General features: G+C 40.1%; 1 non-coding gene across 1 annotated transcript; it reads right to left on the bottom strand.

Annotated features, from left to right (window-relative positions):
• Positions 1-16,643: 16,643 nt before the first annotated feature.
• Positions 16,644-16,750, bottom strand: LOC147370662 (U6 spliceosomal RNA). The gene has a single exon (XR_015166311.1). It is a non-coding gene; the product is annotated as a U6 spliceosomal RNA (small nuclear RNA).
• Between the last annotated feature and the right edge of the window lie 10,093 nt (positions 16,751-26,843).

Genomic DNA, 26,843 nt, shown 5'->3' with positions numbered 1-26,843 from the left:
CAAGAGAAGCCACTGCAATGAGACGCCAACAAACCACAGTGAAGAGTAGCCTCCATTCGTGCAACTAGAGAAAGCCCACAAGTAGCAACGAAGACCCAACGCAGCCATAAATTAATTAATTAATTAAATAAAATTGAATACATACATACATTGAAAAAATAAAGTCTTTTAAAAAGTCTTCAGAGAGTCATAGGGGCTCACAACTCGCAAAAACTCCCACACTTTTGTGAGTTTTACTTCTAAGAGTTTTACCAGGTCTTTACAGGAAACAGTAGAGAAATCTCTCAGTGCTTCTAGCAGAAAACTAGAAAAGAACCATTTTGAAATATGCTAGAGCATTCTGTTCTTCTTAGCAAGACCTGTACTCTAGAGAAACTATTCTATCAAAGCCCAACTTCCTAGGGTTCTATCAGAGCCTAAACTCACTGGAGAAAGGGAAATACCCAACTTTAGCCCCCACCAGGCATTCTGTCCTACTGAAGGACAGAATGGTGGGGAATAAAATTGAGAAGAACTGATGAAAGTCACTGTCCAGGACACAGGTCACCAAAAGACTGAGGCCTAATCATAGGATTAGTGAACATTCTCCCTCTCCCCAAACTTTACTATCATATTACTAAAGGCATATTTACTGCAGTTCCTTTATACACTACATGATGTCCACCTTTCAACAAAAAAGTATAAGGCATGCTAGAGGGCAAGAAAAATACAATTTGAAGAGATGAAACAAGCATCAGATCCAGAGCCAGAGATGACAGGAATTCTGGAATCATCAGACCAGGAATTTTTAAAACCATGATCAACATGCTAAGGCTTTATGGGGAAAGTAGATGACATGCAAGAACACATGTATGACTTAAGCAGAAAGATAAGAAGTCTTAATACTAGTTGAAACAAAATGTTAAAGACTAAAAATTCTGTAACAGAAATGAAGAATGCTTTTTGATGTCACTAGTGGACTGATCATGGCTGAGGAAAGAATCTCTAAGCTTGAGGATATGGTGTTAAAAACTTCCAAAAGAGAGAAGAAAACAAAAAGGCTGAAAAAACAGAGCTACCATGTTCATGGATTGGAAGAATCAATATAGTGAAAATGAGTATACTACCCAAAGCAATTTATAGATTCAATGCAATCCCTATCAAGCTACCAACGGTATTCTTCACAGAGCTAGAACAAATAATTTCACAATTTGTATGGAAATACAAAAAACCTCGAATAGCCAAAGCTATCTTGAGAAAGAAGAATGGAACTGGAGGAATCAACCTACCTGACTTCAGGCTCTATTACAAAGCCACAGTTATCAAGACAGTATGGTACTGGCACAAAGACAGAAATATAGATCAATGGAACAAAATAGAAAGCCCAGAGATAAATCCACGCACATATGGACACCTTATCTTTGACAAAGGAGGCAAGAATATACAATGGATTAAAGACAATCTCTTTAACAAGTGGTGCTGGGAAATCTGGTCAACCACTTGTAAAAGAATGAAACTAGAACACTTTCTAACACCTTACACAAAAATAAACTCAAAATGGATTAAAGGTCTCAATGTAAGACCAGAAACTATAAAACTCCTAGAGGAGAACATAGGCAAAACACTCTCCGACATACATCACAGCAGGATCCTCTATGACCCACCTCCCAGAATATTGGAAATAAAAGCAAAAATAAACAAATGGGACCTAATTAAACTTAAAAGCTTCTGCACAACAAAGGAAACTATTAGCAAGGTGAAAAGGCAGCCTTCAGAATGGGAGAAAATAATAGCAAATGAAGCAACGGACAAACAACTAATCTCAAAAATATACAAGCAACTCCTGCAGCTCAACTCCAGAAAAATAAATGACCCTATCAAAAAATGGGCCAAAGAACTAAATAGACATTTCTCCAAAGAACACATACAGATGGCTAACAAACACATGAAAAGATGCTCAACATCACTCATTATCAGAGAAATGCAAATCAAAACCACTATGAGGTACCATTTCACGCCAGTCAGAATGGCTGCAATCCAAAAGTCTACAAGCAATAAATGCTGGAGAGGGTGTGGAGAAAAGGGAACTCTCTTACACTGATGGTGGGAATGCAAACTAGTACAGCCACTATGGAGAACAGTGTGGAGATTCCTTAAAAAACTGGAAATAGAACTGCCTTATGACCCAGCAATCCCACTGCTGGGCATACACACTGAGGAAACCAGAAGGGAAAGAGACACATGTACTCCAATGTTCATTGCAGCACTGTTTATAATAGCCAGGACATGGAAGCAACCTAGATGCCCATCAGCAGATGAATGGACAATAAAGCAGTGGTACATATACACAATGGAGTATTACTCAGCCATTAAAAAGAATACATTTGAATCAGTTCTAATGAGATGGATGAAACTGGAACCTATTACACAGAGTGAAGTAAGCCAGAAAGAAAAACACCAATACAGTATACTAACGCATATATATGGAATTTAGAAAGATGGTAACAATAACCCTGTGTACGAGACAGCAAAAGAGACACCGATGTATAGATCAGTCTTATGGACTCTGTGGGAGAGGGAGAGGGTGGGGAGATTTGGGAGAATAGCATTGAAACATGTATAATATCATGTATGAAACGAGTCGCCAGTCCAGGTTCAATGCACGGTACTGGATGCTTGGGGCTGGTGCACTGGGACGACACAGAGGGATGGTATGGGGAGGGAGGAGGGAGGAGGGTTCAGGATGGGGAACGCGGGTATACCTGTGGCGGATTCATTTCGATATTTGGCAAAACTAATACAATATTGTAAAGTTTAAAAATAAAATAAAATAAAATAAAAAATAGGAAAAAAAAAAAAACCTCAGCTCAAAAAAACAAAACAAAACAGAGCAGAGTATCCAAAAATAAGCATAACTACCAAAGGTGTTACAAACACATAATGGGAATCTTGGAAGGAGAAGACAGGAAAAGAAGAAATATTTAAAGCAATAAGGGCTCAGAATTTCCCCAAATTAACATTAGACATGAAAGCACAGATCTAGGAATCTCAGAGAACACTAAGCAGGATAAATGAAAAATAAACACAGAAACAAGAAAAGACACACCTGGGTATATCATATTCAAATTTAAGAAAACCAAGCATAAAGAAAAATTCTTAAAAGAAACAGTTATGTATAGAGGAGCAAAGATAACAATTACATCCAACTTCTCTACAGAAACCATGTAAGCAAGAAGAGAATAGGGTGAAATATTTAAAATGTTAATAGAAAAAACTTCCAACTTAGAATTCTGTATTCTGTGAAGTTATCCTTCAAAAGTGAAGGAGAAATAAAGACTTTCTCAGAAAAACAGAAACTGAGGGAATTTGTTGTCAGTAGACCTGCCTTGCAAGAAAATGTTCAGAAGTTTTTTAGAGAAGGGAATTGATTTTGATTAAAAACTCAGATTTGCAAAAAGAAAGAAAGAGCACCAGATAATAAATAAAAGTAAAATAAAAACATCTATTTTTCTTATTATTAGTTTATATAACAGTTCATTCAAAATAATAATAGCAATAATATGTTCAGTTATGAATGTTTGTACATATATAAGCATATATATACAAGCATACATATATACATATGTTTGTGAGTATTCATTATGAAAAAAGCTCAATTTTTTTTTAAGTGTTAGTTGCTTAGTCACATCTGACTCTTTGTGACCCCATGGACTGTAGCCCGACAGGCTCCTCTGTCCTTGGAATTCTCCAGGCAAGAATACTGGAGTGGACAGCCATTCCCTTCTCCAGGGGATCTTCCCAATCCAAGGATTGAACCCAGGTCTCCTTCATTGCAGAAGGATTCTTTATTGTCCGAGCCACCAAGGGAAGCCCATACATAGGTTTATGTATGCTTATATATAAATTAAATGAGTGACACCAGTGATATAAGGAATACAAGGCAGGAATTAAGAACATTCTGTTATTATACATATCAAAAGGCCAGAAGAATAGTAAAAAGCACCCAAATAATCCAAGAAAAAACATGTAAGCAAGAACAAGGAAATAAACAATCAGAACAAGTTGAAAACAAACATAAGATGGTAAGCGTAAACCCACTGGTGTGAGTTTTAACACATGGTTGCAAATTCTCTGATGTCCACTCCCTTGAATGTTGAAGTCAGTCTTTCCTCCCTTGAATCTGGGTAGGCTTATAAGCACTTTCATCAATGTGACTTCTGAGGCTAGGTCATAAGATGTCACACAACTTTGGCCTTGATCCCTGAAAACACTCACTTTTGAAACCCTGAACCAGTACGTAAAAATTTTAACCACCTTGAAGCTGACATACTAAATCTGTGGCTTAGCCATAAAATGGAATGCTACTCAGTAATATAAACCACTGATGAACCACTAATAAACAAAAAAATATGATGGAAACTTAAAAATATTTTGCCGAATGGAAAAAGCCTCACACAAGACTAACTACTGCATGACTCTTATAGTTATAGGGAAAACTAATCTATGATAGAAAAAATGAGAACTATGGTTGACTTTGGTGGGTGGGAGTCAGCAGAGATTGACTGGGAAGGGCAAGAAACAACTTCCTGAACCTGAAGGTACTGTTCAAAAGAGGTTTGGGTATTACAAGTTTATGAATTATCAAAATCAGCATATATACTTAAGATAAATTAAGATTTGTTCTGTGCATTTATATCAAAACAAAAGGCTGCAAACAAATACCGAACTCTCCTTAACGTTACGCATACTGAAATATTTATAGGGGAAAAAAAACTGATGTCTGCATTTGCAATGCAATAAAGAAAAGATGCATTCATGGATGGATAGAGGGAGAAACAGATGAACAGATACGTGAAAAAGCAAATTTAGTTCAATGTTAGTAGTAGACTCTAGGTGGAAGGTGTCCAAGTGTCTACTGTCAATTTTATCAACTATACTATAATTTGAAATTTTCACGTTGAAATATTGGAAAATTCCCCCCACCCCAAAAAGAAGAGAAATTTTTTTTTTAGAAAAAGGGGAGCGGGACTGGAAGGCAGGGAATGGGTAATTAGGGAGTTTCTCCTTCTCCTTAGAAGATTGTTACTTCTGCAGAAGAAACTGCTTCTATAAAAACTGATTATACAAAGATCCCAGTAGAATGGAGCCCTACAGGATATCTATATTAAGTGGGTTTCAAATCCTTCCAGAATAGGTCGGAAATGCCCAGGTTCCTGAAGTTGTAGGAGATTTCCTTGCCTGAATTTGCCATGGCTCCTTCATGGCTGGTGGCCTGCTTGGGATTGAGCTAGGGATCCCCAAATGCAGCAAGCATTGCTTCCAAAGGTGCTTAGACTGAGATCTGTTGAAAGGACAAGGTCTCCAGATGGACATCTCAAAGGATCCATTATTCTAGTACAAAGAATATTGCCTATATGGCCCAAAAAAAGATACAAGGGGGAAAAAATCCACTGTGCTATCAACTCCAGGAAGGCAGAATCCAATTTTCTTGCTCACCATTTTATCTCCAGCATTTTAGTACAGTGTCCAGCACAAAGTAAAAACATATTAATTAATGAAGTAAGTGATGTTCCATCCTATTGAAAATCTTGGAGTAAATTTCAAAATAAATGATCCACACATTTCAACTGCCCTCTTTACCCAGCATCAGTGGAAACAACTTCCAGCAAGAAGTATAAAGTATAGAATTGATAAAGTATAGAATTATGTATCTTTGTCAAAATGGTTAATATGTTTTTCTAGCGAGAGAACAAACAAAATGACAATTACTACTGTTACTCTATTTATTAAGCAGGTACTATAAAGCTAGGGAATATGTTAAGCACCTTACCTTGTTACCAATACTTGCAATAATCCTAAAAGGTAACTGTGGGATGAGAAAACCAGTGCTTAGCTAATTTACCAAACGATACACTTCGAGTAAGACCCAAAGCATTCGAATGTATGCTGCCTGACTCCAAAGTTTATTTACAACACATCACAGTGTAAGGTATACATGCTGTATACCGAATGACACATAAATAAATGTAGATTATCATCTAGTTAGGTTGCTTTTCACCATGTGCATATATGGAGAATCTACTCTTGGCAAACACCTACCGTAGAACATGGGTGTGTGTGTGTGTGTGTGTATGTGTGTGTGTGTGTGTGTGTGTGCAGTGACTGCCTAAACAATTAAAAGAAGGAAGGAAGCACATCCTCCCTGGCCTTTGGCCTCTCCCTTCCTCACCCTCTAGTAAATATAAATCTGTCCAAACCAGAAAGCTTTTCCTAACTCTAGTAGAAATAGTTGCCCTAGCATTATTATTCTCCACCCAACACAGTTTTTTAAGTTTTTTTTTTAATATCTTTTCTCATGAAAGGATGCTCCTGGGGGGTTGTTGTTTCCTCATGCCCTCAGTGGACACTCTAGAGCTCTGTTCCTCTCTCCAGTGAAGATCTGTTTGAACACTGAACAAGAATATCACACATACGGGCACATAGGAACCATCAGCCTGGGGAAGAAACTCATACTGCAGAGAATCAAGACGTACTTAAATTTTGTCTTCAGTGAAATCGACCACTCCTGGTCGGGGGTCACAAAGAGTCAAACACAACTGAGTGACTAACACACACACACAACATAGAAAGTAATGTACGAAAGAAGGAATTGAAAACAGAAACGAATGCATAAAGCAGTCAACAAAAAGTTGATAATGTTATTAAATCTAACTAAGAATAATCTTAAGCAGATGCAAATGAGAAATGATACTTACGATTGGTTCTTATAGTCAAAGGCTGTTTATATAAAGTCCCAAGACAGACAAACCAAAATTATGCTGTTTTGGAACATGTACATACTTATTAAAACTGTAAAAAATGAGAAATTTTTAAGAATCATTTTTATTGTAGTATAGCTGCCTCACAGTGTTGTGTTAGTTTCAGGTGTACAGCAAAGTGAATCCGTTATATATATACATATACCTACTTTTTTTAGATTCTTTTTCCATAGAGGTCATTACAGAGTATTGAGTAGAGTTCTCTGTGCTATACAGGAGGTCCTTACTAGTTATCTGTTTTGTATATAGTAGTGTGTATATATGCTTCAAAACTACATGAACCATGAACTTCCAGATGTTCAAGCTGGTTTTAGAAAAGGCAGAGGAACCAAAGATCAAATTGCCAACATCCATCAGATCATCAGAAAAGCAAGAGAGTTCCAAAAGAACATCTACTTCTGCTTTATTGACTATGCCAAAGCTTTTGACTATGTGGATCACAACAAACTGTGGAAAATTCTGAAAGAGATGGGAATACCAGACCACCTGACCTGCCTCTTGAGAAATCTGTATGCAGGTCAAGAAGCAACAGTTAGAAGTGGACATGAAACAACAGATTGGTTCCAAATAGGAAAAGGAGTACATCAAGGCTGTATATTGTCAACCTGCTTATTTAACTTATATGCAGAGTACATCTTGAGAAATGTTGGGCTGGATGAAGCACAAGCTGGAATCAAGATTGCTGGGAGAAATATCAATAACCTCAGATATGCAGATGATGCATATGCACTTTCACCCTTATGGCAGAAAGTGAAGAGGAACTAAAGAGCCTTTTGATGAAGGTGAAAGAGGAGAGTGAAAAAGTTGGTTTAAAACTCAACATTCAGAAAACTAAAGATCATGCCATCTGGTCCCATCACTTCATGGGAAATAGATGGAGAAACAATGGAAACAGGGACACACTTCATTTTTGGGGCTCTAAAAATCACTGCAGATGGTGACTGCAGCCATGCAATTAAAAGACGCTTGCCCCTTGGAAGAAAATTTATGACCAACCTAGACAGTATATTTAAAAACAGAGACATTACTTTACTAACAAAGTCTGTCTAGTCAAAGCTATGGTTTTTTCAGTAGTCATCTATGGATGTGAGAGTTGGACTATAAAGAAAGCTGAGCGCTAAAGAATTGATGCTTTTGAATTGTGGTGTTGAAGAAGACATTTGAGAGTCCTTTGGATTGCAAGGAGGTCCAACCAGTCAATCCTAAAGGAATATTCACTGGAAGGACTGATGCTGAAGCTGAAATTCCAATACTTTGGCCACTTGATGTGAAGAACTGACTCATTTGAAAAGACCCTGATGCTGGGAAAGATTGGAGGTGGGAGGAGAAGGGGAGGACAGAGGATGAGATGGTTGGATGGCATCACCAACTCAATGGACATGAGTTTGAGTAAGCTCTAGGTGTTGGTAATGGACAGGGAAGCCTGGTGTGCTGTAGTTCATGAGGTTGCAAAGAGCTGAAAGGGCTGAGCAACTGAACTGACTCATTGAGTGTGTATATATCAATCCCAATCTTCCAGTTTATCCCTCCTCACCCTTACATCCTGGTAACAATAAGTTTGTTTTCTGCATCTGTAACTCTAAGAGATTTTTTTGTCACTAAAACTTGATAGTGACTAACTCTGATGACGAAGCAGGGGGACTTGATTTGGGAGGGTTGTGAAATGGTTTCTAGAACACTGGTTTAATTCAATTTCTTGAATTAGCTCATTGTTCTCAGAAGCGAATCTCTTGGGTATCAAGATGGATATTGACACTGTAATTATTATTTTAACTGTACATATAAATCCTTTCTACTATTCTTAATTATGATTTATCTCATGTTAAAATACTAATTTTAGAAAATTTAAGTTCTAGTTAATATGAAGATGGAAACTGGGACAGTATAAAATTAGTGCCTTCTAAATTTCTATGTTATTTAAGAAGAAATTAGAGATATGGATAAAGTTTTGCTTTGTTCAAAACAGGTAGATTTTCTTACAGAACATTGTTTTTAAATATGGCTTTTACATAAAAAACATTTTAATGTTTCCTAATTTTAAAAATAATATTATAAGCAGTGTACAATAAAGCTCAGGTAGGATATATAGCCGGAGAAGGTGATGGCACCCCACTCCAGTACTCTTGCCTGGAAAATCCCATGGATGGAGGAGCCCTGTAGGCGGCAGTCCATGGGGTCGCTCAGAGTCAGACACGACTGAGCGACTTCACTTTCACTTTTCACCTTCATGCATTGGAGAAGGAAATGGCAACCCACTCCAGTATTCTTGCCTGGAGAATCCCAGGGACAGGGGAGCCTGGTGGGCTGCGGTCTATGGGGTCGCACAGAGTCAGACACGACTGAAGCAACTTAGCAGCAGCAGCAAGATATATAGCTTTTTCAATGCTTTAAAATCTGATGAGATTTTACATTTGTAAAATTAGCTTATTTTGCATATTTCATAATATAATTTATATTATATTCTGGAAAATTTATTTCCTCCAAAAGAGATTAAATCATTAAGGGCTGACTATTCATTATGAATAAAGTTTCATATTTTGAAAAAATAAGTGAATCGAAGTGTAGTGGCTCAGTTATGTCCAACTCTGTGACCTCATGGACTGTAGCCCACCAGATTCCTCTGTCCATGGAATTCTTCTGGCAAGAATACTGGAGTGGGTAGCCATTCCCTTCTCCAGTGGATCTTCTCAAGCCAGGGGTTGAACTCAGGTCTCCTGCATTGCAGGCAGGTTCTTCACACTATAAGTTAAACTTTTATAAGTCTCCTGCTATGGGAATCAGAATACCTCAGCTTTCTGTTTGATCTTAGGGAAGTTACTTTAACTCTCTAGATGCTAGTTTTTCACATGTGAAAAGTAAAAGACGATCTCCAGAATGATTCCAGTAATGTGTTTCTAAAGCATTTAGTTGTTTCCGAAAGTTTACTGTTATAAAGGAGGCTGCCAGTAACATCTTTGTGCAAATAACCTTCTACTTTTGTTTAGTTCAGATTAATTCCTCAGTATAAATCCCCAGGAACAGGATTAGTAGATATAAATATGTTTAAAGCTTTTGATACAACAGACCAGATATATTCTCTAAGTTGCTTTCCTAAGGCATTATACCACTCATCAGTTCAGTTCAGTTCAGTTGCTCAGTTGTGTCCGACTCTTTGCGACCCCATGAATCGAAGCACGCCAAGCCTCCCTGTCCATCACCAACTCCCGGAGTTTACCCAAACCCATGTCCATTGAGTCAGTGATGCCATCCAGCCATCTCATCCTCTGTCGTCCCCTTCTCCTCCCGCCCCCCCCAATCCCTCCCAGCATCAGAGTTTTTTCCAATGAGTCAACTCTTCGCATGAGGTGGCCAAAGTACTGGAGTTTCAGCTTTACCATCAGTCCTTCCAATGAACACCCAGGACTGATCTCCTTCAGAATGGACTGGTTGGATCTCCTTGCAGTCCAAGGGACTCTCAAGAGTCTTCTCCAACACCACAGTTCAAAAGCATCAATTCTTCGGCGCTCAGCCTTCTTCACAGTCCAACTCTCACATCCATACATGACCACTGGAAAAACCATAGCCTTGACTAGACGAACCTTTGTTGGCAAAGTAATGTCTCTGCTTTTGAGTATGCTATCTAGGTTGGTCATGACTTTCCTTCCAAGGAGTAAGCGTCTTTTAATTTCATGGCTGCAGTCACCATCTGCAGTGATTTTGGAGCCCAGAAAAATAAAGTCTGACACTGCTTCCACTGTTTCCCCATCTATTTCCCATGAAGTGATGGGACCAGATGCCATGATCTTCGTTTTCTGAATGTTGAGCTTTAAGCCAACTTTTTCACTCTCTTCTTTCACTTTCATTAAGAGGCTCTTTAGCTCCTCTTCACTTTCTACCTAAGGATGGTGTCATCTTTATATCTGAGGTTATTGATATTTCTCCCGGAAATCTTGATTCCTGCTTGTGCTTCTTCCAGACCAGCATTTCTCATGATGTACTCTGCATATAAGTTAAATTAGCAGGGTGACAATATAAAGCCTTGACGAACTCCTTTTCCTATTTGGAACTAGTCTGTTGTTCCACGTCCAGTTCTAACTGTTGCCTCCTGACCTGCATATAGGTTTCTCAAGAGGCAGGTCAGGTGGTCTGTTGGCATAGTCAATAAAGCAGAAATAGATGTTTTTCTGAAACTCTCTTGCTTTTTCCATGATCCAGCGGATGTTGACAATTTGATTTCTGGTTCCTCTGCCTTTTCTAAATCCAGCTTGAACATCTGGAAGTTCATGGTTCACGTATTGCTAAAGCCTGGCTTGGAGAATATTGAGCATTACTTTACTAGAGTGTGAGATGAGTGCAATTGTGCGGTAGTTTGACCGTTCTTTGGCATTGCCTTTCTTTGGGATTGAAAGAATGGAAAAGATTGGGAATGAAAACTGACCTTTTCCAGTCCTATGGCCACTGCTGAGTTTTTCAAATTTGCTGGCATATTGAGTGCAGTACTTTCACAGCATCATCTTTCAGGATTTGAAACAGCTCCACTGGAATTCCATCACCTCCACTAGCTTTGTTTGTAGTGATGCTTTCTAAGGCCCACTTTAATTCACATTCCAGGATGTCTGGCTCATAGCAGTTGATAAACTGGCAGTAGTTAATAAAGGCTTTAAAAATGTTCTTAATCTTAAGTCTACCACTCCACTTCTAGGAATAGATGTCTAAGAGAAAGAAAAGACAGTTATGTTTATCAAACTAATATTTATAATTTTTAAAACATGAGAAAAAACAAAGGTCAAAAACAGAATACTGGATTTTATACATTTAACAATGGAAGACTGTGACTATCAAAAATCAAGATTTAGAAGAGTATTTACTAACATGGGGAAATGTTCACAGTATATATTTAGTGAAAAAGCAGACTTACAAATGCCATGCATATTATTATACAATTATATACTTACATATCTATGATGACATACATGCTGCTGCTGCTGCTAAGTCACTTCAGTCGTGTCCGACTCTGTGCGACCCCATAGATGGCAGCCCACCAGGCTCCCCCGTCCCTGGGATTCTCCAGGCAAGAACACTGGAGTGGGTTGCCATTTCCTTCTCCAATGCATGAAAGTGAAAAGTCAAAGTGAAGTCACTCAGTCGTGTCCGACTCCTAGCGACCCCATGGACTGCAGCCCACCAGGCCCCTCTGTCCATGAGATTTGAGTACTGGAAAATCCCATGAACAGAGGGGCCTGGTGGGCTGCAGTCCACGGGGTTGCTAGGAATCGGACACAACTGAGTGACTTCACTTTCACTTTTCATGATATCTAAAATATATATACACATATAGACATAAAATAAATATGTTTTGTGTTACTATTTGGTTTCTAATCATATATATTCTAAATATACACATATGTGCTAAATATATATAACCTATATTTAAAATGTGTATCTATGTGTTTAGTCGCTCAGTTGTGTCCAACACTGTGACCCCATGGACTGCAGCCTGCCAGGCTTCTCTGACCATGAGATTTTCCAGGCAAGAATACTGGAGTGGGTTGCCATTTCCTTCTTCAGGGGATCTTCCCAACCCAGGGATTGAACCTGCATCTCCTGTGTCTCCTGCATTGCCATCAGGGAAGCTCATATTTAAAACATATGATTAAAACCAAATTATAATAATGTTATTAGGTAGAGAGTAATGTGATTTTAATTTCCTAAATTTTAAAAATTTTGTGTAAAGAACATATATTAGTTTTGTGACTTGAAGAAAAGAAAAAGCAGTAAGGAACTTCCGTGTTGGCCCAGTGGTTAAGAATCTGCCTTCTAATGCAGGGGATGCTGGTTCGATTCCTGGTCGGGGAATTAAGATCCCACATGCTCAGGGCAACTAAGCCCATATGCTGAAACAAAGACCCAGTGTAGCCAAATAAATAAATAAGTATTTTTCAAAGCAGTAAAATGTAAAATAAAACCAAACAAGTCATTCCAGTTCACCTCATCATTCACAGTGAATGGTCTCCTTCATCCAGACTATTTTTCTTCATAAGAGTTTATTCAGGCACATGGTTTTGTGCTTTATGGCAAAGCCATGGGTGTTGGCCATCTTACTTTTGGTTCCCAGGGCTTCTTGATAGATCTAAGGATAATCCCATTCTCCTTACCAGTGACTGACTCAGAAATGGCTAACTCTGACAAATGAGCCATCAAGTGAAGTCCAAAGTGTGAGTAGCAATCATTTGCTTGCCTCTGAGAGAGAGCCCAAGGAGGAGATGGTTTCTCCTTCACTTTCTCTCACTGTGGTCTAGACCAACCACAGCCATCTTGCAGATCTTTGCAACTGCTGCCGAAGATCAGAAACCAGAGAGATGGAAATAACCAGGGTATCAGGTGGCAGCGCAGAGTTGCTGAAGTTTTACATCCAGTCTTACTGTTATGTGAGCTAATACATTTTATTATTGTTTAAATCAGTGTTTCATAACTTTCACTGTGTAACAGAATCTCTAGGGAGTTTAGAAACTACCGATCCCCAGGTTATTCCAAGGTTAAGTCAAGGTCTTCAGGGGCAAACTCATCTGAGTCAGGGTTTTCTGTTCATTACACCTAAAAGCATTTTGATGGATGAAGACACCTCTGCAGACACCTCCATTGCTATTTTCCTTAAACCTTCAAGTCAGGGATTTGCTTTGGGGTTTTCTCACATCAGTTCCTCCCGGGCTGAGCTTTTTGCCTCTAAAGTGCACCATGATCAACGTCTATTTCTTGCAGATCTACCAAACCCATCCAACGCCTGTTCCATGTGACTTTGCATATTTGTAACACATTAAGGATCAAGGATGTGGATGAATCTACTCAGGCATTCCATAAAAGTGTTTATTTTATGTTTTCAAAAAATATTTCGTGAAGACTGGGCTTCCCAGTTGGCACTAGCAGTAAAGAACCTGCCTGCCAATGCAGGAGATGTAAAAGATGCAGTTTTGATCCCTGGATGGGGAAGATCCCATGGAGGAGGGCATGGCAACCCATTCCAGTACTCTTGCCTGGAGAATCCCATGGACAGAGGAGCCTGGTGAGCCACAGCCCACGGGGTCACAAAGAGTCAGGCACAACTAAAACAACTTTGAAGCCGCTCAGTTGTGTCTGACTCTTAGTGACCCCAGGGACTGTAGCCTTCCAGGCTCCTCCATCCATGGGATTTTCCAGGCAAGAGTACTGGAGTGGGTTGCCAGTGCCTTCTCCATTTAACACAGTAGTTATATGATATTTTACTAAATGTTGAGTGTAACTATCAAGTGAATATGATATTTGAATATCTTATGTTTTTGGTTGGTACACTGTAGAAGGTATAGGATGCTAGAATCTTCATATATTCTATTTTTATAAATTGCCAGTAAGCTTCAAAAATACTTTTCATGAAAGTACATTCATAAAATCACTGTTAGCAAGGAAACTGTTATAAATAGTACCTGCTTAAAAGAATTCAACAAGGTCTTAAAGATGAAGTCTCTCAGAGCATCGATGCTCAATGCAAACCATCAAAAGCACGATGTCTGAACAGTTGGTGGGTTCAATGGAGGGGGTATGTATCATGACATACATAGTGAGAAAAAAAATCAGAGAGCCATAAATAAGAATGACAACTTTCAAACTGACCCACTACTCTACTTAACCAGGGCCTAGAAAGCAAACTGGTCTCAGGAGGGCCAACCCTGCACCTTCCAGGGACTAACCCTTCATAGAGATGGCTGTACAATTAACACAAGCTGTGGGCTGCCAATGGGCTTCCCAGATGGTGCAGAGGTAAAGAATCTGCCTGCCAATGCAGAAGACACCGGAGACGTGGGTTTGATTCCTGGCTTGGGAAGATCCCCTGGACTAGGAAATGGCAACCCACTCCAGAATTCTCGCCTGTAGAATTCCATGGACAGAGGAACCCGACAGGCTACAGTCCATGGGGTCAAAGCGTGGGACACAACTGAGCATGCGTAACTGAGCACACAAGAATGCCTGTGGGCTGCCAATAAAGCATAGTGAGCTTGCCCCACAAGATGGCAGGACCCCTGTGGGAACCCAGTCCGACCCACCACGCTACTGATGGTGTTCATGCCATTAAACAGCAAGTTAATAATTGTAGTGGTTTATCTCAACACTCCCTGCTGCTTTTAGTGCTTAACTCAAATGTGATGTTCATTAGCTTTTGCTGGGAGCAAGAGGCAGAGCATTATCAGAAAATGTAAAGATCACTTTGCGATTATTATTTCGCCCTAGGGCAAGGCTACCCTAAGTGCCCCCACACGGCTCCTGGTGGGATGTTATCTCCTGAAGGCTCTGGAAATGAGTACAACGGCATTTAGATTTCCATCCATGCCTGCCCTACTCCACCTCCACACACTCTTTTTTAAAAAATTAATACTGGACTTACTTAAGTCGCACAAAGTGCCAATTGATAAGATATGGAATAAGCAGTGTTTTTGTTTCAGCGTAGCCTGGCTGACCTGGTCACTCTACTCCAGTCCCACCTGGTTCTTGCTGACCACAAAGCCACTTACTTTCTTGTCATCCTAAATCTCTTGCACAAACTCCTGTCATCTGGTGCACTAAATGCTCAAGGCAGCCATACTGTCTTACTCTGTGCATTTTACATACAGTGCAAAGTTTGAGGGAAACCATGGGTTAAGAACCCCAGCAGCTTGTGAAGGTCAGTAGTGAGCTGAGACTTTTAATAAAGTGCCTGGTGGAAGACTCTCTCGTCATTTAAGAGAGATTGACAAAGCTTCCACTTAGAGTGAATCAGTCTCTAGGAATCTCCCATCACGAGTTGGTGGACAGAAGATCCAGCCAGCATCTTAAAGAGAGCAGTGACTTCATTAAGCCATCACATCACAACCTGCTTTGGCAAGGAATGAGCATTGGATTCTTAGATCAGACATCATCAGTATTCAAATATTTTTGATTGGAAGCTGCATAGAGGAGGCCAGAAGAGAAAGAGAATGTCACTTCAGAAATTGACATCTGCCACCCAGCCAACCCTTAAACATCTTATCCTGCCCAGGCACACAAACTCCGGGGAGCCCGACAGTTGGAGTGCTAGTTAGCTAATTCAAAGGAAAGAGGCTTTCCTAGGTTCTGCTTAAATATCCAAAATCTTAACTTGTAATGATTTCCCCAGCATCCCACCTGAAAAACAGGTTATTTGCCAAAAAAAAAAAAACACAAAACTGTAGCTATAAAATATGAAGATACTCATAGAAATAATTACCAGTGTTTTCACTGATTGCTTTGTTCTTACAACATCTTAAAAAGTTCCCAGACAATGTAAAGTTAACTATGACTTTTTTTTTTGAGCCCCAAATGAGTTTCTGAATGTCAGGCTAAATCAGACTGACAAAGCAAGGGGGTGGAGAAGAGCATATTGTTATGGGCTCTATAACATATTTTTTAAATTTTATTTATTTTAATTGGAGGCTAATTCCAATATTGTAGTGGTTTTTGCCATACATTCACATGAGTCAGCCATGGGTGTACATGTGTTCCCCATCCTGAAACCCCCTCCCACCTCCCTCCCCATCCCACCCCTCAGGGTCATCCCAGTGCACCAGCCCTGAGCACCTGGTCTCATGTATCAAACCTGGACTGGTAATCTATTTCATATATGATAATATACATGTTTCAATGCTATTCTCTCAAATCATCCCACCCTTGCCTTCTCCCACAGAGTCCAAACGTCTGTTCTATACATCTGTGTCTCTTTTGCTGTCTCGCATATAGGGTCATCATTACCATCTTTCTAAATTCCATATATATGCATTAATATACTGTATTGGTGTTTTTCTTTCTGCCTTACTTCACTCTGTATAATAGGCTCCAGTTTCATCCAAAAATATGGAACACTTCATGAATTTGCATGTCATCCTTGTGCAGGGGCCATACTAATCTTCTCTGTATCATTCCAATTTTAGTATATGTGCTGCCGAAGCCAGCACTCTACAACATATTTTTGTAATACATCTTATTTTGGGTTGATCTTGATACCAACTGGAGTCTGAGGAATGGCAAATTTCTCCACAAGCCTAGTGGAAGATGTTTCTAATGGGTCCTAAACTATTTACTGTGAGTTTCAGCATTTGAATCAGCTTCTGGGATTAAAACCTAAACCCACTATTTCTTCCTAACTGTACAGTTTTGTACAAATCAGTGAACCTGCCAAAACTTCTATTTCCTCATCTGTGAACTGGTGATAATATCAGTACCTGGCTCATGGGCTTGTTATGAAAACTATATTTTTATAAACTGCTTTGTACCCAGCCTAGCACAGACTAAGTTCCTAATAATTTATTGATTAATATTGTTTCTGTTATTTCTATGAAATCAATGGAGGTTATGAGGAGGTGCCATTGGTACTTGAGGGGAGGGCCATTTAGTAGCTACTTGCCCAGAAATGAGACTTTGAATCTCCTTCTGACGGATGCAGCTTTATTTTATTTCTTTAGCAGAAGGGAACTTTTTTTTTTTTAACATTTATTTTTATATATTTATTTGACTGTGCCAGGTCTTAGTTGAAATACATGAACCCTTAGTTGCAGCACACAGGATCTAGTTCCCTAACGAGGATGGATTCTGGGCCCCCTGAATTGGGAGCATGGAATCTAGCCATTGGACCACCAAGAAGTGCCCAGATTCAGCTTTAATGGCCTTGCCAGGCATCCACAGCTGGCCATTCTGGAGGGCACTCGACCTTCACCAAGGTCACCGGGCAACCTAATGCCACAGTGCCAAAGCCTGTGTTAGCAGGAGACACTGAGCGAGCTGGCTGCCACATGGAACAGTGATGGGACTTAAAAGCCTCTCTCAGAGATGACTCTCACCCTGCCAATAGAAGGGAGACAAATTGGTCCTTGGTGGCTGTGGCTCCCCCAGGTCCTTCCTCCTCAGGGGCTTCATGGTTGCAGAAACTGCAGAAAGCTCAGCCTCTTGATCCATTATCTGTCACCATTCTAATGATCTGGCAGGGAAAAATACCTGCCCTCAGTCCCCCTGGGACAGACTCACATTCATTTATGAGCCAGCAGAGCACCCCTTCCTCACAACTTAATATGTTTAACAGCTAATTGCATCTGTGTAGGGATTACACTTTACATTGTGCAGCTTTATGGAAACAAACCCCGGGCTTCCTCAGATTCCCCTAAACAGCTCCTTATCTTGGAGAGTGAGATCCTTATCAGGGCCATATGTTAGAGGGCCTGGGCTGCTTCCAAATGACCCCAAGAGAGTCTGGGGCCTCATCAGGCTGCAGGCGCCGGAATAGAGTCGCAACCTGAACCAGCTCAGAGCCCCAAGCCAAGGGAGGAGCGTCTTCCCTGCCTTCTGCCCTCCATAAACCTGTCGAAGGCCACTCAGGGCTGGGGTGGCCCACATCAGCTCCTCTCCCCAGGTGATTTCCTGTGCTGTCAAAGCCTGGGGGATTCATGAGCACCTCATGCAAAATCACAGTGAAGCCTCTGCCTGTTCCCGGGGTGCTGTGGAAGCACTAACACATGGCTTTTTAACTCACTTAGGAGCTAATCCCTCTAACCCGTGAGGAAACCAGTTAACACTAATGGCTTCCTTTTGCCAAGATGGCAAGGTGGGCTCCAGCCAGAGAACCAACTTGTTTCACACACAGTTATCACAAGTCTCGGGAGATTCCTGGCCTTGGCAGACACTAAAAACACTCCTTCCCCTGGGTTATAACAATTCAGTGAGAGACCTTGTCTTAAGGAACTCCTGGGGGAGGGAGGTCGGCAGAGCGCAAAGAGCAGGAAATGTCTCCCAGTGAGAGGAGCCTGGAGCCAGAGGGGCCCTGCTGGAGTTTTCCAGCCTGTGACTCATGTGGCTACTTCCCTACTTGACCTGGCCTGGACTCCTGCTCCTCGGCCACTGTGTCTCAGCGCCTCTTCCTGTCTCCATTCCGCCCAGGCCCCTGAACAAAGCAGAAGTCTGGAATCCACAGCAAGGACTGAAGTGTTGTGTATATAGTTGGGCGTCATCTGTGGAAGCAGCTCTTTTGAAAACAGAAAATAACTTCCCTACCCTGAGAAGAACTTGGTGAGCTCTTAGAAGTGTCTACTTTAACAATTGGAGACTGAAACTTTGATTATCATCTCTTGAAAAAGGAACACCTAGTACATTCGTTTTCATTGATTCATAGTAATAAGTAAGGCACTTGTCGAGCACTTAGGTGCCAGGCACTGTACTAAATGCTTTAAATCTATTACTTTATTTAATACTCACCACAACCTTTTGAGGTCTGTACTGTTGTTATCTCCATTGCATGAATGAGGAAACGGAGGCTCAGAGAGCCTTGTTCATGTACCTTGTACATGATCACTTAGCTACTACATGGTGGAGCTGGGATTCAAACACGGGTCTGTCTTATTCAAGCACTCAGCTTCTTTGTCTCTAATATTCTGGGCAGAAAGGGAACTTGGAGACCAGCTGAGTCAACGGGTACTCTGATCCTCAACTCTTATAACTCCTTAACTCCTTTCCAACAACTTCACAGAACAGTCTCTGCTTACTACCAGGAAGGCAGACCCTGGGAGGCACAAAGGAAAGAGCATTAGGCATCAGATGACCCAGGGTCTGCCGTTCTCATGGTTTTTATCCATTGATCTAATCGCCATTTGGGAACACAGAAGAAAGTCAGAATACTCTCCATGGACACCTCTTCATATATGAAAAGAGAGTCCTTGCTTAGTCCCTTACATCTTCTCCAGTCCAACCAGTTCCAGTTTGCCAACCATTCTGTAAGTAAGGCCGTTGCAGGCACCGTCCTCTGGGTGTGAGGCAACCTGTTAACTCTTAAGTGTGGTTGCAAGAATGGAGAGTTAGAATTAAGTTGGTCTGATCAGCTTGGAGACAGTGGGAACCCTCCCTTCTTTATCTCCCCATACTCACCTAGTTATACAACTTAAAATTTCCTCACCTCTTTGGAAACCCCAACATACCCTGAAAATGCAGTCAACGAAAGTCCTTAAGGTGTTTTGGTCTTGCTGATGCCTAGGAAAGCAAGCTAAAATACCAAAAATCAATTTGCAGAGAGCCAATTGGCTAAAGTTCTATCTACCAAATGATAGATTTTATCATTGCATTCCACAGATACTGAGTACCTACCACTGTCTGGACATTGTTCTAAACACTGGAGATGAAGCAATGAACAAAATAGACAGAAATTCTTGTCTTGATGAAGCTAACATTCTTAATATAATGGAATTGCTCCAGCCACTTTTAAGTTCTTCTGATTGCTTTGAATGTCACTTTACAATGCCTCAATGGGCATATGAGCATTCATCTAGTATTTCTAGCAGTCAGAAAGAACAATTCAGCATTTCACATCAGTGTGGTTAGTTTGGATCCCTTTACAGAATTTACATATAAATGGCAAATAAATATTATAATTTTATGCTAAAATTTATGAACTTGAATGAATCATTGAAAATGATTAAATGTATTCATGGGAAATGTAAGCCTATGTCCATCAATTTCTGAAAAATTGAAGTTTCCATAAAATTCTTTTATGAAGACAGAGTGAAAACCAATCCATTACCACTTCACAGAAATTGTCAGTACAAATGGATGTAAACTTTGTAGATAATTTTTTAAATTTGGGGGCTTATTGATAATTTCTTTTCACTTTTTCAAGATTTTATTTTTTAGAACAGCTTTAGATTTACAGGAACACTGCATAGAAAGAACAGAGTTCTTCTATACCCCATCCCCCAGTGCTGTTTCTTCCATTATTTTTTAATAATTTTTTAACTTTTTATTTTTTACTGTGGTATAGCTGGTTAACAAACAATGTTGTGATAGTTTCAAGTGAAGAGTGAAGGGACTCAGTCATACATATACCTAGTACCTGATGAGTTAATTATTAGGCAAACCAAGTATCTGACAAACTGATTCTTAGCAAATTGGTCACTGGCTAGCTGATTTGGGGCAAACTGATATTTGTAAACCAATGTAAAGTTATTGCTAAACTGTGGTGCCCCATCCCAAAATATGTGCAGAAAAATCAAATTAATTTATTTGAGTCTCTGACCAGTGAGTTTTTCTGAATCCTGACTCTGTCACACTTCGGTCTTCCCAGGCACTTGTCATCCAGCAATTTGTTCCTCATGCTGAGTCCTTATGCCAGTCTTCAAATCCAAGGGATCAGGGACGGCAGAAAATTCCACTGGAGGCTTCCATCCAGTTTGTCAATGGTAAGTTAATTAGCAATCTTTGAATCATTCAACACGCTATAAACTTAACTTCCCTATCCCCAGCATCATCATAGGAAAATAATTACCTTTATTGAATACTTTCCACTTATCAGGCAGTATGGTAGATGTCTTATGTACATACATCATTTAATCCTCATCAGGCTGAGGGAAGGAAGACTCAAAGCAGTTAAGTAATTTTCATGAGACCATACAGCTAGTAACACACTTTCTTCCCTCTGGCAATCAGATGTTTATTGTTACACTAAGCTTTTACATTTAGTCAAAATGGTTTTAATTTATAGATAAAGCTGCCTGAAAGATGGGAATCCTGAAGGCAACCATATATTAACTAAGACAGTCTTCTCCTGGTGGCTCAGTGGTAACAAACCTGTCTGCCAATACGGCAGACACAGGTTCAATCCCTGGTCTAGGAAGATTCCACATGCTGCGGAGTAACTAAGCCTGTGAGCCAAAACCACTGAGCCGTGCTCTAGGGCTGGGAAATGCAACTACTGAGCCCAGGTGCTGAACTATTAGAGCGCGCATGCCCAAGAGCCTGTGCTCTGCAACAGAAGAAGTCACTACAATGAGAAGCCCAAGCACCTCAACTAGAGAAAAGCTCATGCAGCAACAAAGACCCAGCACAGCCAAAAATAAATAAAATTATATTAAAAAAACGAAGACACTTAAAGGTACCAGACTACCTTCACATGTATCTTTTCTTTGGTTTTGATTTATCAGAAGACAAGTCAGTGCACTGCCTTCCATTAGGATTCCATCCTGATTCCCATCCCAAATATGAGCATGTCCTCAAGATATAAGCAGACAAGATCTAATCCTGGCATGACCTTGCCTCCTGGGGCTTCAAATTTTAACTGCCAGTCTTCACTTGTAACCTGGTGATGATCGCACCTAACATAAGGGGTATGACAAGGATTTAATGAGATAGTATATGTGGAGTGAATAGTTCAATGCTTGGCATATGGTAGACAATCAACGGTCAAGGTTATTTCTCTGTCTTTCAGGCTACTCGGGTCTGAGTGACTGCAGAGCTAATTGAAATGTTTATCACCATGAAACAGAGAAACATAATGAACGTGCAATCCATAATATATGTTTATCTAAAAACACTATTAAACTTGCTCTAATATATATATCATCTGAAATTAAAACTTATTGGTACTTCCTTTTAAAGTGAACATTGCCAATTCTGTAAGTTCTGACTCAGGAATGGTTCCTGGCATGACATTTTCTTGTCTTGTTCATCAGTCAGAGAAGCAATAAGCTCTCCTGCAGTTCAGAAGACTACAAGAGTGAAAGCTGGGCAGAACACTGAAATTTACTGATAAATGAGGTGATAAGGGAAGAATGAGGATCTTTTTTTCTGTCTTCATGACAGGTCCTCAAGGCAATTTGCCAACCATATTAGACAGCAGAGGTGGGGGGAAAGGTACAGATATCATGATCTATTCACAGTGACTGAACTAAAAGAAAATTCTGTTTCTATTGACTTCAGGTATATGCTGCTTAAAAGATTCTCAAGTTGGTTTATACAGGAGCACACTTTGATTTGTAAAACAGATATATTTATGAAATGTTACACCTTACCTGATAGTATTTTGAAATACCCAAAGGGAAGTCATTGTATACAGCAATCCCTACTGAAGAATTCCTAGTAAAACTAATGGCAGTGATGGAATTTACTCTTTCTCTACTTCGAATGTTCACTAACTGGAAAAGTTTAAAATGTGGACGAGTACTATAAAGGTCAAACAATGTTACTTATGACAAAACAAAAGATTCCTTCTGTGTTGCCATAAAATGCCTGCCAACATGGAATTCTTCTGAATGCATTATCAGAATCTCCTTTTGCTATATAAGTGAAATGCAAATTTTTCAACATGAGGTGAACCAGACCAAGAAAAGCCTCATTCCCCCAACCTGCTGTCAAAGAGCTTCTTACCTGATTTTTGCCATGAGCATTCTGACCCAGGTTAAGTTCCCCCACAATAGAATCTATGTATTGTAATACCTAGAAATGTCCTTGAACTCAGATCTTTGTTCAAAAATGACTGAAAGAAGAATGAGCCAATAATGAGAAATATGCTCAGTTGGTTAAAGGGATATCCTAAGAATATGTAGAGAATTCTGGGATAAGATTGAAATTACTCCTTTCCAGGGTTCTGCTAACTTTTAACCCAAGCAGCTAAGAAGACAGTTCTGACCACTAACTGTTAAGGTGCCTGGCACATAGTAAGTGCCTAACAAACATTGGTAGAAACCATCAATGAGCTCCTTTACTGTCTTCTACATGGGCTTGTCGCCGGATCTACACTATGATGCCTCTATCTTGCTTTAGAGTCTCTATTAATTAAATGGGTTAATATTAATAAACTCTTTTCAAAAGAGTGTCTGGCACAAGGTAGCATATTTAAAGTACAGTTAAATACAAACAAACCAATATTACTTGCTTATAATTGAGTATTAAAGGCTGAGTCTTTGGTCCTGATTTCTCTGGAAGGCCTGCTCTCGCACTACAGGCTGCCAGTTTTCTCGTTAGCTTAGGCAATGAATGTGGAATGCTGTTGCCCACTGTGCATCCAGCCTGAATTCTCAACATTGGCTCTGGGCTTTCCTAAGTCCATTTCTGCTCTTTCTGTGGCAATGAACGGAATGTTTTCAATCCCCTTTGTCATGATAAGTCATTTTGGCTTAACGAGATTCCCTATGTAAAGCACCAGGCTCCCATGAAATCTCTTTGCCTAACAATGGCTCAGAGGCTTCTTGATGAGTCATTTCTTGCCCCACATCCTGTGAAAGGCACATGGGATCAGAGTCAGTCAGTGCTACTATCCTTCCCACTGAAGCACTCAACCCCCTTTCCTGGATTTATTCCCCCCAAATATTACTCCTTGAAGAAGGGAGAGGACAAAGAATGGGACAAACTGGAGCAGAGGTCAGCTTCTCATTCCCCGCCTTTTTCTTTTTGTAGCGCATCTAAAAGTCGAGACCTTCAAACAATTCAAGTATGGGGGTATGCTGTCGCCAGTTCCTACTAAGTATGGTGTCATAGGTTCTAAAGTATTTAGTATAAACAAAATGTGAGACTAACATAACATAAAAAAAAAAAAAAATCAAACCATGTGTTTTCATTCTTTTATTTTTAAACCGAAAACTATGAGTGAAACTGCTGAATGTAATACTGTTCTACAGAATCAAGACATTACAGAAAGGTCATATACTGTGTTGTGTAAAAAAAAACCTAAGATCCAATCTGATGTCTTCTCATTAACATTCACTCGTCACATATCTGTCACAGTTTACTGTAATCCTGCTCTTATCAATAGTCTTCCTTAGAATAAGTCTAACTCAGAGCTCTTTCTTATCTCTGAGTCAGACCTCAGCTGAGTCTGTTATGTCCTACCACCTTAGCTCCAGAACTTCAAGCTAACTTGACTGTTATATTTCTCTCCAAGTTGCTACTTCAGATTTCCCTTCTTCTTTCCCTTCTGATCAAAACCAGAGTAAATGTCTTTTGTTTACCTTTTTAACCTCTATTACCTGGGAGCATTCTGTAACTTCCCCCCCAAAACATCAGGCCTAAAATTACTTTCACAAAGACTGCCCAGATTTTCACTTATGTCTAAACGCTTTTATGGGAGAGACTCATGTAGAAAACACAATTTTATAAAAACAAAGTGGAAGCCCCTTTAATCTGTGCTCACTCCTTACCTGAAAGCCTGGGCATGATATGCCTACTGCCCCTATGGGACAAGGGCACACAAATGTGAAAAGTTGTATATTAAGAGCTACTCTCTGATTATATGCCAATTTAAAAAAATAGAGAAATTTGTTTTTCAAAAAGAGCTACTCTCTGAAAAGCATTCACTTTCTGGGTTTGCTATATTTTACAATCAGGGTGATAAATATCTGAGTCAGACTTCTAAGGCATACTAGGGGAGACAGGAAAACTGGGCTAACTACAAAGTGGTGGGTTTTAGTTTTTCCTTTTCTTCTTTCATTGAAACAAAGGAATATGCATTGATAAGAAAAGCTACTCTGTGGGTAATGAACTTAAACCTCCCACCACTCTCCTCTCTCCTGTGGTGTGTGTGGGGAGAAGGACTGCTGGTGGAGGGGGAGGTGGGAGGTTGAGAGGAGAGGAAGTTTAATGGAAAGAGAGAAACAGGAGGTGAAAGGACAGAGGGTTTGAGAGGAGGGAGAAGAACGAAGTAAATCAAGGGAGAAAATGAGAGCGGCCAGGAGCCAAGGGGAGACAGCGTGGCCTCACCTAAAACACACCAAACATCTCCAGTGAAAATTCTGAAAATAAGGCCCTGCAGGAAGCACTTTTAAAAGCTACAAGGTTCTTTTCAACACAGGGGCAAATGAGGAGAGAAAAGGAACTAAGAACAAGGGGCATGGGAAACAGAAGAAGGAAGGGGAGGGCTAAACCTCCCCTCTGAATTATTCTGTCTGAGTTGCTGAAAGCATTTCTTTATGAAGTGCGAAGTTTCAACTGAATCCAAACCCCTGGCATTGGAAACAGTGCCAGGGGCCACTTATGAGAAACAAAATCTCTTTTTCTTAAAATGAAGAACATTGTTTTTCTGTGAAGTCTTCTCCATCTTGAATAGCCTAGACTCTCCTTCCATTCATTTACTGGACAACATTGTAACAATAGGAAAGACAAGACCAGACCTGACCTACAGTTTCTCATCTCTCAGAAGACCCTGCCTCACTAACTCCAGCCAATGGCTCAACCTGTAAGTGCAGTGCCCAGGAGCCACACAAACCTGGAACTGCCCTCTTTTCCATCATAAAGTTGTACAGAACGTCTAAGTGAAATGATAGGGTATGAAAAATGGTACACTGTGTATTTCCCCAACCACAGGGGAAAAGAGGTATATTTAATAAATGACGCTGCTACAACTGCTTGAAGAAAACAAAGCTAGATCCCTACCTCAGTCCATCGTCATTGCTGTTCAGTAGCTAAGTCAGGTCCAACTCTTTGTGACCCCATGGATGGCAGCATGCCAGGCTCCCCTGTCCTTCATGTCTCCTGGAGTTTGCTCAAATTCATGTTCATTGAGTCAATGATGCTACCTAACCATCTCATCCTCACTCCCAAATCCCCAAAGGATTTCAATGTAATAAAAGAAAAAAGACAATTTAGAATTGTGCATTATTTTAGAATTGGGAAGATCTTCCTCAATATGATTTTAAAAACTTAGAAGACATTTAAAAATATACACAGGCATATTTTTTGACTATATAAACATTTCAAAATCTTTTATGAAAAAAATCCCACAAAGAATAGGACTACTCTTCAGTGCCAATAATCTTTAGATAACTCTACTCACTGAATTCAAGCAAAAGTAATCACTCAAAATGGCAATGTTGGATCAGAGGTTCTGACACTGTAAGGATGGTGTGTGTTAGTCACTCTGTAGTGTCCGACTCTTTGTGACCCCATGGACTGTAGTCCACCAGTCTTCTCTGTCCATGGAATTTCCAGGCAAGAATACTGGAGAGGGTTGCCATTCCCTTCTCCAGGGGATCTTCCCGACCCAGGGATCAAACCCCATGTCTCCTGCATTGCAGGCAGATTTTTACTGCCTGAGCCACCAGGGAAGCCCCATAAGGATAGAGTAAAGCGTTATTGAAAACTATAAATATGCTCCATGCTTCCCTGCACTGCTGGGTCTGGTCACCTTTCTCAGATATCTTGGTCCCTGATTTTCATGGTTGGCTGTTCTGAGAGGCATGGGGGTTACTAGAGAGCCAGAAATACTGTTAGAGTACTTATCACATATCTCTCAGTCCATGTTTTAAG

The sequence above is a fragment of the Bos grunniens genome, chromosome 6 (assembly GCF_055505025.1).
Source record: "Bos grunniens cultivar Pamir isolate PY7600 chromosome 6, Bosgru_T2T1.0, whole genome shotgun sequence".
Classification (NCBI taxonomy): Eukaryota; Metazoa; Chordata; class Mammalia; order Artiodactyla; family Bovidae; genus Bos; species Bos grunniens.
This window is presented reverse-complemented; position numbering and strand designations above follow the sequence as displayed.